Raw genomic sequence first — 13,700 nt, forward strand, 5'->3', positions numbered from 1 at the left:
CAGAGAGGCACCAGGGATGCACACAGAAAGGAGGGACCATGAGAAGACACAGTGCGAAGGCAGCTGTCTGCAGGCCAAGGGGAGAGGCCTCCGAAGCCACCAACCCTGCCAGCACCCTGATCTCAGACTCCTAGCCTCACAGCTGTGAGCAAGTGTAAGTGTGTGTCGCTTAGGCCACCCAGCCTGTGGTACTTTGTCATGAAGCCTGCGCTGACTCGTACCACGCCCTGCATGGCCACTGAAGGATGAGCAAGTCCCGAAAATGAGGCGGGCTGGGCAGCGGGCTGTGGTGACTTCAACAGCCTGATTTTTCAGGGTGGGGCTTCTCAATTCTGGCCGTACACTAAGAGCTACCCAGGGAGTTTTTAAAAATAAAAACTCTCAGGCCTCACTTCCAGAGAATCTAATTTAATTCATTCTGGGGTGGGTCTGGACATGGGTGTGTGTGTGTTTTTTAAGCTCCCCAGGTGATTCCAATATGTAGCCAGTGAGACCCCCCACATCTGCAGCCCCAGGGTCTTACAAACGCTGTTTTAATCTACCTAAAGCTAGTCTACCTAAGCTTCTGAGTTACGGTGTGTGTTTTTTAAGCTGCATCAACGTATTTTCCAAATCATGCTGGAGAAACAGGAAACCAAGTTTGTGTTCCAATTTGTAAACCTAAAGGAGGGCATCCTAAGGGCAGTAGACAGTGTCTACTCCTAGGAGCTGGGGAAAATAGTTTGGCTACACATATTGGAACTAGGAAGAAATCATTTTTAAAACATCCATCATCTATATAATTTCTTGGTCTTTGAAATGGATTTATACGTTTCTGTAGGGCCTTAATATTTGATCCATGAGATCAACATATTTTGATTATTCCCTCTGCACCATGATTAAAGTAAGCCTGATGTCTTCATCCTGGATAGGGGCACAGAGTAGAATGGGCCATCTCGGGAAATCTTCAGAGCAGTATTTCTCAGAATGTGCTCAAAGAGAAAAATGGCTGTAGAAGAAAGAAATCTCCAGTTAGCTAACTCTGGGAAATACTGCCTACAGTGTCTTCTCCTGGTGATTCATAATGCACGCAAACATTTTAAGGGATCTAAGAAGTGCAGTTTCCAGACTTCAGTGACCAGCAATTACCCTCCCTCTTGTTTTTCTTCCCTTTGGGTAACGGCTGTTACCATCCTGCATCACCTAGTCGTCCTTGGAATACACCTAAGGCGATGTTAACTTCCAGGATTTTTATCTCCAACTGTTTGGGGGGAGGCGCTAAATCTTCAATTTATTTGGGAAGCGAATGGTTTCCTGCTAAAGCATTTTTGAAGCTTCTAAGCCTAATTTAGGGGGTGTGGCCCAGGCTCAGGCAGGAGGTACCCCCGGCACTTTGTCTAACGGCTGTATGATGGTGTATGTCCCATGGCACTGTGTTGTCTTTATGCCCATCTCTGCCATTGGACTGTGAGATACTGAAGAGGGTCATGCATGCCTGGCATGTGGAGGGTAATAAATGTTTGTTGAATGAGTGAATACATCAATGGTGGGCACTTGTACCATTGCCACACCCCCCTTCACCATCCTGAATTTCTAAGTCCTGAAAATTAATATATCTCTCTTGTTCTGACAGAGAGCTGGTTGAGAAGGAGTTATTCTTATCTGGTGACTAGCCATAAACCCAGTCCCCCAGAGAATGAGAGGGAGAGGTAGGCAGGCCTTTGTCCCCTATGGGCCCCAGTCAACCTTCAGCTGGGGCCCAAGAAACTTGGCTCATTGCAGGTTAGGTATGTCCTTGCCCAGGGCCCAGTGACATTACTTTCTATATCTAAGCTTGTTGCCAGCCAGGAGTACTTCTAAAACATGTCTCTCCTCATTTTCTAGGATGTTTGTACTAACATTTCAGCAGCAGAACATTTTCAATATATTACTGAAATTACTTTTATCTTCCACATTGTTTCCATGACAAATGGCTTGCAAGATTATAAATCTCATGAAACAGTAATGTCAAGATGACAGCAATCTTATGCAAAATTCATAAGTATTGTCTGGAAGAAGTTAGCCAGTAGAGACAAGGGCTTAAATGTGATTTTGAGTGTTGTCATTACTGCAGGTGATTATTATTAAACCATCATCTTGATACATTTCAGACTTGTCCAAATAATTAATTGCTGTGAGTTAACTAGTCACTATGCATTTATTGAAAGCCAAGTCCTGCATTAGAGGATAAAGTAAGAGAGAAAACAGATCCTGCCCTTGGAGAGTTTCCAATCTAGTTAACAAGACTAAATAGGAATAGAAGCAATAAAGGTATCCAAAGGCAAAGCCAGTGAGTGAGTGAGGCTCCATGATGTATCTGTGACTAAGGTCTGTAGACCAAAGAGTGGAGGTGGGGCTGGTAGCAGAGTTAATCCAGAAAGATGGAAGAGATGGGTTTTAAAGGATGAAGGGAAGAATGGCAGCATTTACAGCTAAGAGAAACAAACCTCTGAGAGGAATAGAGACCAAACTCAGAAAGGAAGTAATAGGGTTTTTTTTGGTTTGACTTTTGTTTTAAGTTCAACATGGGGCTTGAACTCACAACCCTCAGATCAAGACCTGAGCTGAGATCAGGAGCAGGATGCTCAACCGACTGAGCCGCCCAGGTGCCCCAGGAATAATGGTTTTATTAAGTGAATTATTTAGAATAGCACTTGGACGTCAAATAAAGAAAAATATGTGACTTTGCAAATATTTTCGAAGATTTGCTCATGCATTTAATTTTGAAGTGGGGATGTAAGTGATCTATGGTGAAGGTCTTATGGATGTGACACCTAGTGCTGTCAAATTTGACGTCTGATGAGGAATGAAAATTGCTTAGCCAGAAGGATTAAAATCATTTCAGATCATAGTCTCTGTCCTATTGGCTAGGAGACAGGGAAAAGGCACTGGCTCCTAAACAGGGATGTTCACCCCCAACCTGCATTTCTTTCTCAAACTTGCACTGGAGGCAAATATTTTTCTCCAGGCCCAGGATTTAACGCACCAAGACTAGGAAACAGTTTAAAGCCTCTAACGAGGAAATCGAATCTGAGAACTCCCTAACCCTTTCCAGACGTCGATAACTTTCTAAATTTAGTCTGTATAAGGTGAAACTCTTATAGGAGAAAGCAGCACTCACTCTGCCCTGTGGCAGTTTGAGATGTTTACAGGTAGTTATTTGATGTTTGAGTGAAGAGAAGTAGTGGCACCATGAGGTAGACCTGGCATTGGGGAGTGGGGGAGGGGGGGAAGGGCGGGTGTCAAGAAGAATTAAGAAAGAGGAAGAAAAAGAAGTTTTACTAGTTGCGTCTATATGTCCTCTCAATTCCGTTCCATACAGAAACCCAAAGGGCAAATTCAGGGAATGTTTGTGAGCTCTGGATATTGTGGCTTACCCCAAGAGTTTTATATATTGTGAGACGCTAAAACAAAAAACACACAATCCCCAGTAAAGAATGTTGGATTCAGGAAAAGAAGAGAATTATCGGGGTCGCTGTTTGATGGTTGTGGTTGGGAGGAGATCGGAGAGTGCAGATTACTGAGATTCACAGGCTCTTTTTGTTTGAGGATGATCTCAAGACTCACAGATGACAGGACAAAGTAATATTTAAAGACTCATATTAATGTCCACACTGCTAAATCCTTTGTCAAGGCTGAGGTTAATTCTAACCTTGGGACCGAGGTAATCCCTCCCCTCCTGCTCTTTTCTCTTTGAACATCGTTAGTGCTGGCTCATCTTCATCCTTTGAAGGACTATCCTGAGGATTGAAGAAGATAATATTCTTAAAGCACTTAGTGCAGTTCCTAGCCCTGCATATGAGGGAAACATTGTGGCTTCTTTTGACAATTATTAATATTAGATTTGATTTTTGTAAGCAATCAAAAGTAATTTAGAGGGAAGTCTGATGTATAAGGGAATGGGTCAAGCCAAAACTTGGCATTTGGAGCCCAAAATGCAGCCTTCAGAAATGGTGAAGTTGTTTCATGTGGTTCATAAGCTGAAAGTGAGAGATTATATTTCACTAAAAATTACTGGAAGAGAATGCTTCGAAAATATCTTGACAGTAAGTTTCTGCATGCCTTAAGGTGACAAGCTTCACTTGGATGTGTCCATTCTGGTAAACTTTCTGCAGAGCAGTATGGGGTGTTGAAAAGGGAATTAAAAAAAAAAAAGTCAGGGTGCTCTCTGTTGCAGGGAAGAGTTGGGGATGAGGGCTGGGGTACAACCCAAAGAAACTGAGGAATAGGAACCCAGCTGGAGGCCACAGTAAGAGCCTGCTGTTGCCACAAGTTCAATAGTCCCTCTTACTCCTGACTGGTGCCTTGGGGACTAAGAGAGAACCCCATCCTCTCCTCTACGGATGAGCTGGAGGAACAGCCTCCAAAGGTAGCCTCTCTTTTCACTTGGGAGGGCAGAGTTTGGGTGGTAGTACGGACCCGGATTTGGACTCTGGCCCCACCATGTATTAGCAATTGGGCAAGTTATTTAGTCATTCTGAATTCACTTATCTTTTCAAAAAAATTTGGGCCATTTAACATGTTCTTCAAAGAAGTTTCTTCAGGGGCGCCTGGGTGGCTCGGTTTATCCTCTACCTTCAGCTCAGGTCATGATCCCCCGGTCCTGGGATGGAGCCACCCCCCCAATCAGGCTCCCTGCTTCTCCCTCTCCCTCTGCACCCTCCTCCTGCTTGCCTTCTCTCTCTAGTGCTCTCTCTCGCTCTCAAATAAAATCTTAAAAAAAAGAAGTTTCCTCAAAGGATTTTTATTTTTTATTGTCAAAATTTTTGAGGATTCCATAAACAGAAGAGTATACATAATAACCCTTCATGTATTCCTAACCCTGCTTCAACAGCTGTTACTCAAACCAATCTTACTTTGTTCCTACTTCTACCCAACACCCCTCCCCCCACTCCAAATTATTGTAAAGTAAACCACAGGCATCTTGCCATTTAATCGGTAGATATTTCAGTATGAACCCCTAAAAGATTGTCTCTTTTTAAAACTATAACAACAGGGGCGCCTGGTTGGCTCAGTTGGTAGAGCATGTGACTCTTGATCTCTGGGTCTTGAGTTTGAGCCCTCTGATGGACAAAGAGTTTGCTTAAAAAAATTAAATAAATAAAATCTTTAAAACTATAACCACAATTCCGTAATCACACCTAAAAATATGATCAGTAATTTCATAATATCAAATGTCAGCGGCTAAATCAGTGTTCACATTTCTCCATTAGTCTCCTCATGTTTTTAAGAGTTGGTTAAAATTCAGAATAAAATATGGTCTATACTTGGCAATGGGTTGATGTATTTTTTTTACAGTTCATTTAACTAAAGTTTCTCTCCCCCTCTTAGTTTCCTCCCTTGCTATTTCTCTTTTTCTTTCCTTCCTTCCTGCCTTCCTTCCGTCCTTCCAATTCCCTTGTAATTGTCATTTGTCTTGTAGAGGTTTCCCACAGTCGAGGTGTTTTAAAATGTAGAGTTTATTATTGTTCAGGTTTGGTGAGGCCAACAGATCAGGAGGCACCCCGAGAGGAGGGGCCCGCCAGGCCAAGGAAGCCACCCTGGGAAGCATCAGTGTCCGGGGCGGGTAGAAGGACGGGAAGAAAATGTGGGCAAGAGCCTCTATTGTGGTCTGTGGGTAAGCAAGGTCGGCTGGCTGGACTCATTTCAGTGGGCTCTGGGACATAAGGGCTATCTCTAGTTGTTTGGTGTGACTAGGGCAAGGGAATATTTCCCTGAATTGTGAAAGCCCAGTGGAAGATGGGGGTGGGGTGGCTCTGTATTGGTTAGTTTGCATATGAAAGGTGTGCTTGAAGGTGAGCTGTTTACTATTCCTAAGAACTGGTTAGCCGTGGGAGGACTGTCTCCCATGGTCAGGAAGACACCAGATGTCAAAATACTGGAATAAAAAGACATGCTTAATACACAAAATTTTGTCTATCGCATCCCCATGTTGTCATTTTATATCTTTCTCTGTCCCCTGTATTTGCTATAAATTGGTAATGAAATTTAAAGCCTTAGTCAGGTTCAAATTCCTTTTTTTTTTTTTTTTTTTGGTGACTTCCATTCCAAAGAACATAGTATCCAATTATCTCTCTTCTTGTTATGCTAGCAGCCATCAATGAGCTATGTCTCGATTAATTATTTAATTAGCAATTGCAAAAGAGGGGGCGCCTGGGTGGCTCAGTTGGTTAAGCGACTGCCTTGGGCTCAGGTCATGATCCTGGAGTCCCGGGATGGAGTCCCGCATCGGGCTCCCTGCTCAGCGGGGAGTCTGCCTCTCCCTCTGACCTTCCCCCCTCTCATGTACTCTCTCTCTCTCTCTCTCAAATAAATAAATAAAATCTTAAAAAAAAAAGGAATTGCAAAAGAGGGATATTCTAATTCTACCATTCCTTCTTTATTTCCTAGCATGACAATTTTTTTCTGTAAAAAGAAATGTCTCCTCATCAACTATTTGGTAACTCAGAGATGGATTGCACAGGAAAGGTAGATTAAATGCTAGATTCTTTCCCTTCACCTGTTTTCAAAAATTATGCATTGTTGTTAGCATCCTCTGAAAGGGAGATTTAAACATTCTTGATCAGTTTCAATCCACTGTAGTTATTCTTTTTTTTATGATTTTATTTATTTATTTGAGAGAGAGAGAGCACAAGGAGGGGGAGCGGCAGGCAGAGGAAGAAGCAGGCTCCCCACTGAGCAAGGAGCGTGATGCGGGACTCGATCCCAGGACCCTGGGATCATAACCTGAGCCAAAGGCAGACACCCAACACACCCAGGTGGCGGTGTGGCACTGACACACTGTAGCTATTCTTACCGATGCTGAAATTGTCCCATGTTGGGCCACTGGAAGCTTCTTCAAGCTTGCCCCAACTCTTTTTGACAGAACACCAGTGAGCTTCCTGTCTTCAGGGATGAGAAAAGTTCCAGGCTTATATTATACGTCTCCTACCTCAGACCTGGGCTCAACCGTATCTCCAACAAGCCCTGTTCCTTCTAATGGGAAGTTATATTTGGAAACCATTATCTAATTGCTTTCCAGTGCTCATTACTTCTGAGTTGGTCATTACTTCTAGGTTTTTTCAATGGATAGAACAAGGAAATACATGTATCAACAACTGGTTGGCGTGTTTATTAAGTCTCCTTTAAGTATTGTTTTTCCTTCTCATTTTTTCTTCTTAGATATGATGTGATGTGGACCGGGAACAAACGGTCAAGAAAGAATTCTTGAGATGTTTTCAGTGCAAAGAGATGATTTTATTAAAGCACGAGAATAGGACCCATGGGCAGAAAGAGTTGCCCTGGGATTGTGAGGAGCAATCAATTATATATTTTTAAGTTGGGGCGGGGTAGAGATAAAAGGAGTTTCCAAAAGGATTTTCATATGTTGGAGAAGACTTGCAGGATCCTGGAGGTCTAGCTATTACCAAGCTAAGGTTTACGTTTTGCCTCTAGCAAAGCCTTAACTTTAAGGCAGTTGTGAGTTCCTTGAGGAATGTCCTTGTCAATGGGCGGCAAAGTTGTAAGGGAACTTAATTTTATCTACTTTTCTTTTTTTTTTTTTGCCTTTGTTCTCCTCATCAGATATATTCTTTCAGTTTGGTTGTTGCATTCATACTGATGCTTCCAATTCAAATTCAGTTACTCAGGTTGTAAAATCCTGGTTCCCAGCTCAACCCAGGATACTTACTCATTTGCTTTATCCAAAATACAGACAATAGTTTCACAGTAATAACTGCAGCACTACCACCAACAATGTGATAACTGAAAACAGTTTAATTTTTTTAATAGTTTGTTTTGTCCTTAGGTTACATTTCCCTAAAAGATGTTCATTTAAATTCTGTGTTTTAGAGTCATAGAATAATCCCTTTTGGTGAGGTTATGCTGCCAGCTTGGTTCTCAGGAGCTCATTCATTCACTTCATTGTGCTTTAGATTTTAAAGAATTGCATGTTTTTAAAGTTTAAATTTGCTTTACAGTCAAGGTGTATTCAGAGAAGGCTAGCTTTGAACCCAGTCTTCCCCATCCCATTTCCCTTACTTCTGGTGTGAAATGCTTTGGGGTTGGGGAGCCGTCAAGAAAGAATTCTTGAGAGGTCTTCGATGAAAAAAAGGTGGTTTTAGTAAAGCACCGGGACAGACCCATGGGGCAGAAAGAGCTGCAGTGGGGTTGTGAGGAGTGACTGATTATAGACTTTTAAGTTGGGAGGGGGTCAAGGATAGTGTTAAGTTTCTAAGGAATTTGGAAGTAAGGCTTCCAGGACCTTGAGGGGCTAGCTGCTGTTAAGATAAGATCGTTTACTAGTGTCTAGTGAAACATTAGTCATGAGACCCTTCAGATGTGTAGCAATGGACTATATGTTTGGAGCATGATTGCTAACATGTATCTTGGGGGGGGGTAGAGATAAAGGAAGTTTCCAAAGGGATTTTTTTATATGTTGAAGAAGACTTATAGGATCCTGGAGGTCGGGCTAATGTCAAGCTAAGGTTGCCCTTTGCCCCTAGCAAAGTATTCACATTGAGACAACCGAACTCCTAGGGAAAGGTCACCCTGCCTGTCCCAAGGATTTGGCAAAGGGCTGTAAGTTATAAGGAGATTTAATTTTTTTCTACATTTGTTTTGCCTTTGTTCTCCACATCACTTCCACTGTTTTAGCTTTTCGTTTATCTTTTCTTGCATCTCCTCCTGCTCTTTTTTTTTAGTATGAGCAAATTTTTAAAAAATATAAGCAAATATTCATTCCCTCCCCCCTAAGATAAAGGTAGCGTATTATACATGCTCTTCTCCACCTTGTCCAGCCTCATAGCTTGATGGGTTGTTAAATGACATATGGTATATGCACTGTATTACCTTTCTGAAACCTGAAAATTATGAATTCTGAAATATATCTAACTCTTAAGGATTTCAGATAAGGCATACTGTACCCGTAAAATACAAATCACTTATTAGTAATTTTAGACTTTTTCCTTCTCCCAACATCTGTTCTTGTTTTTTGTTTTGTTTTGTTTTTGCTTTTTTGTTTTTGTTTTCTGTTTTTTGGTTTTTTTTTTTAACTAATCTCTATGATCAATGTGGGAACCCATGGCCCAGAGATAGAGTCACATGCTCCACCCACTGAGCCAGCCAGGTGCCCCAGATTTTTTTTTTAATTTTATTTATTTATTTATTTATTTATTTATTTATTTATTTATTTGAGAGAGAGCACACACAAGAGGTGGGGAGTAGGGGACAGAGGGAGAGAGAAAGAATCCCAAGCCGACTCTGTGCTGAGTGGGGAGCCTGATGTGGGCCTGGATACCACGACCCTGAGATCATGACCTGAGCTGAAACAAGAGTCAGACGCTCAATGAACTGAGCCACCCAGGCGCCCCTGGATTTTTTTTTTTTTTTTAAGAATTGTATCTATAACACTTAGCCTCCCATTTTTAATATAACCAGGGAAATAATGTGACTCTCGCAGCACAAATTGAATGGGAACCAGAAATCCATGGGTTTTGCTTGCATAAACCAAGACTGGGTGGGGTTCTGAGATTTCCTCCTAGGTAAAAGTAACCTCAGGGGCAAAGATTTCTGGTGACAGGTTTGAAGACTCAGATTAATATTTTGAAATTTTAAGTATAATTATGAAGGAGATAACATTTTAAAGAAAACCCTGGCTAGAGTGTTTTCACAGAATTCTCAGCCTTTGTTAACCCCCTCTGTGTTAGAGTTTCATAGAGTTTTGATGGGGAAAGAACGCTAGTAGTTGCTGGTATCTTCCAGAAACACCGGACCAACCATGACTTGAACAAGAAGCCATTCCTAACTTTGCCTGTTGCTTTTATGAGGAACTGTTGCATTTATGATACTTATGGAGGGCAGGTATGAGCAACAACTCTACTATGCTCCTTTATTGCCAAGTGGTTCCAGAATTACTAGATCATAAATTTTATCTGGGAGGTAACTTAGGCCAAACTTTTTCACAAGTGAGAAAACAGAGGCCTCTCACTGGGATAGATCATATAATGTGTATAATACTTGCTGCCCCTCCCTTATGAAAGGATCGTGTACCTGTCCCATCGACAGAGCCATTTATCTTGCTCTGGCCAACAGACTGAGTGGAAATGATGTGGCCACTTCTGGAGAGACGCTTTTTAGAGCCAGCATGTTATTTTCCATGTGCTTTTTTCCTTCTGTCACAAAATTGGCCAGATCTGAGAGAGAAACTGCTCCATCAGCCTCCATCTGAGAGTAAAGATGATGTGGCCCAAAGCCACAACCTCCTGTGATGGACATGTGATGTAAGTGGAAAACAATCTTAGTTCTAAAGATTGTTTGTTACCGCGGCATAACCTAACTTACACTGACTGATACCCTTGCCTGTGGTCAAACAGGCAATGGTTAAATGTGATAGGCAGCCCCAGGGTCCTGATGAAATCCTCAAGTTTTTGCTAGAGACAATAAGTTATCCTTCGATTTTTCTAAAGCTCACTTTCCTTACCTATTCTAATTTTTTTAATTTATTTTTTTATTTTTATTTTATTTATTTATTTTTTTTAAATTTACTTGAGAGAGAACATGAGAGAGAGAACACAGAGGGAGAAGCAGACTCCCCGCTGAGCAGGGAGCCCGATGCGGGACTCGATCTCAGGACCCTGGGATCATGACCTGAGCCGAAGGCAGATGCCTAACAACTGAGCCACTCAGGTGCCCTTATTTTAATTTTTTTAAAAGATTTTATTTATTTATTTGACAGAGAGAGAGCCAGAGAGCACAAGTGTGGAGTGTGGTAGAGGGAGAGGGAGAAGCAGACTCTCCAGTGAGCAGGGAGCCTGACATGGGGCTTGATCCCAGAACCCTGAGATCATGACCTGAGCCGAAGGCAGAGGCTTAACTGACTGAGCCACCCAGGCACCCTCTAATTTCTTTCTCTCTCTCTTTTTTAAAACAGATTTATTTATTTTTTTGAGAGACAGAAGGAGAAAGAGAGAGAATATGATCAGGGAAGGGGCAGAGGAAGAGAATCTCAAGCAGATTCCCTGCTAAGCAGGGAGCCTGATGCTGGGCTCGATCTCATGACCCCAAGATCATGACCTGAGCCGAAATCAAGAGTCAGACGCTTAACCGACTGAGCCACCCAGGTGCCCCTATTGTAATTTCTTTTTTTTTTTTAAGATTTTTATTTATTTATTGAGAGAGAGAGAGAGAATGGTAGAGAGAGAGAGCACGAGAGGGAGGAAGGTCAGAGGGAGAAGCAGACTCCCCGCTGAGCAGGGAGCCCGATGTGGGACTCAATCCCGGGACTCCAGGATCATGACCTGAGCCGAAGGCTGTCGCTCAACCAACTGAGCCACCCAGGCGCCCGCCCCTATTGTAATTTCTGAAATAGCTTTAGACACCTACTTCATATCTTGAAACTTTTTGAGATCCTATATATATGGCAAGTACTAAGTACTAAAGCACCAGTATCAATAGATATAGCAAGTATTAAGTATTATAAATATGCTCCCCATCAGACTGGGAGTGAAAACAAGGTGACTGAGAAATTAGTAATCTAAGAAGTAGAAGAAAGATGAAAAGGGGACAAGAAGTATATCATGATGGATGAATTTGTTTGGTATTTTCATTTTCCTTGCTCTGAACTGACAGAGAGGACTTTGGCAAGAGAGGTGCTTTCATCAATCTCTCTCATCTCTTTCACCAAAATAAGGAGATAGGAATATTTCAGTTTATGAAAGAAAAAAAAAAAGGTCACTCCTAGGGTGGAATTATTAAAGTTCAATTATTAAAGTTCAACTTTTTGTTCTTATGTGCTCAGGTGAATATGCTGAGTTTGGGGGTTAAAGGGCCCTTTCTCTTATTTCTCTCTCCCCCTTCCTCTTTCATTTTATTAAAAGAAAACCCTTAGGCCAAGCTATCATGCTAGTACCTGAGTCTATACCAGAGGGTGTGTGATAAAGGCTCTTGTAGCTCAGGTGGTGAGAAGTCTTGGATAGACTACTGAATTCAATATCCTTAGGAACCAGGTAGCTGTTAAGGCCCCAGCATATTTATTCTGATATCTGTGGATCTTTGAGGAAATGAATTAAGAGTAAGAGGTGATAATGATAATAAAGAAGCTGGAAGAAATCACTCCTTCCAGGAATTCTGTTTAGTGCTCCTTGTTATTATGGTCACCCGAGTCAGTGTGGCATGTGCCAGGCACATCTTGCTTCTACTGTCTATTGAAAATAGAAATTGTCTCAGCAAAAAAAATACCACGTGTATATACCAGGAGTCCATAAATATTTGTTGAGTGCCTACTGTGTGCCAGACTTTCTAAGACTCATCCCCAAAATAAGCAATTTGGAATAACTTCAGGATTGGCACAAGATTCCAAATCATCTTGGACCCAACTCATAATTACAGAACAATAGAAGAGATGGGAATAAACCCTTGAAATACACTAATTTGGCTTGGCTTATAACATTTCCATTTAAAATGTGAACTGGGAAGTCAAGGAAGGCCCACAGATAAGCATCCAAATGGGAGAGGCTCAAACTGGGTGCTGGTATGGTGGTGTCTGGACTTTGGGGCAGCTGAGTGGCCAGAATCAGAGGGGCAAATCCACCAGCTGAAAACTGCTCATGAACTCACTGACTCACCCTGAGAATTTTTATTGCCAGGTAAAGCATGCATATCTTTTGAGGGATAATTATAATCCAGTAACTTGTGATGAGCCATGCTTTAATTAACTTGGAAGTTCCAAATAATGCAAATAATTTAAGAACATGGAGCATATGTATTTACAACCACAACCAGCATTCTATTTCACTCTCTAGTTCTGATATAACGGTAGGAAAAACTACTCTTGATTCCATCCTGGTGTCAGTATGAATTCAATTCTTCAAGTCACGTATAATCTGAGGACAGCAAAATATCCTTTTCCTTCCATCAGCTTTTTCTTGCTCATAGATAGATGTTTGAACAGGTATGAGAGAAATGAGTTCTGGCAAGCAATCACTTGCAACTGCAGCTGTTTGGGGAAAAAAAGGAAACCAGGTAAGTTCAATCTACCGTAAGAAGAAGCCTATTGGCTATTGTCAGAGAAGCAGGATCAAGGACCAAAGGCTAGCTCTCCACCCAACCATAATCTATGGTTTTATTACTTCCCCATTGCAGCCAGGAAGGCACAGGGACCCCTTGCCTTATGTAGAAATACTTGTCTGCTGAAACATTAATTGGCCAGAGTCAGTGGGGTTGGCTGGGCTGTTTTGCTCAGGAAGGCATTTTTATGGGCTAGAGCCTAATCAGTTGCATTTCACATATTGCTATTAAAAAGTCATTTGTGAAAGGTGCTAGGAAAAGAAAGATAAAAGAGATAATTAATGAAACATATCAAAATAAAACCTTGCCCTAATGCCCACTACCTTTGCCCTATGCTAAGTAAGACATTTATTCTATAGCTCTTGGGGCAATGTGGCAGGGCCATCCACTGATGGGATTTAAGTCTCTGTAGTGCTGGGATTTGGGGTGCAGTAATATAGGTTAAAAACATGTGCAATTCAAGGAACGGTAATGGAAGGTTATTGATAAATGATTTAGAATTTCACTAAGAACTCAAGGAAAATGGAGATTTCGTGGCGATGAATCACAAGAAGGAACTCTGCCATTTTCAGGTAAAGAGTTGGCAAGTTTTGATGATCTAAGAAGACCAATCAGCCATGCATGTATTCTCCATGTAT

Source organism: Eumetopias jubatus, unplaced genomic scaffold (assembly GCF_037043125.1).
Source record: "Eumetopias jubatus isolate StellerSeaLion01/CBP00866 unplaced genomic scaffold, mEumJub1_p1.0 scaffold_16, whole genome shotgun sequence".
Classification (NCBI taxonomy): Eukaryota; Metazoa; Chordata; class Mammalia; order Carnivora; family Otariidae; genus Eumetopias; species Eumetopias jubatus.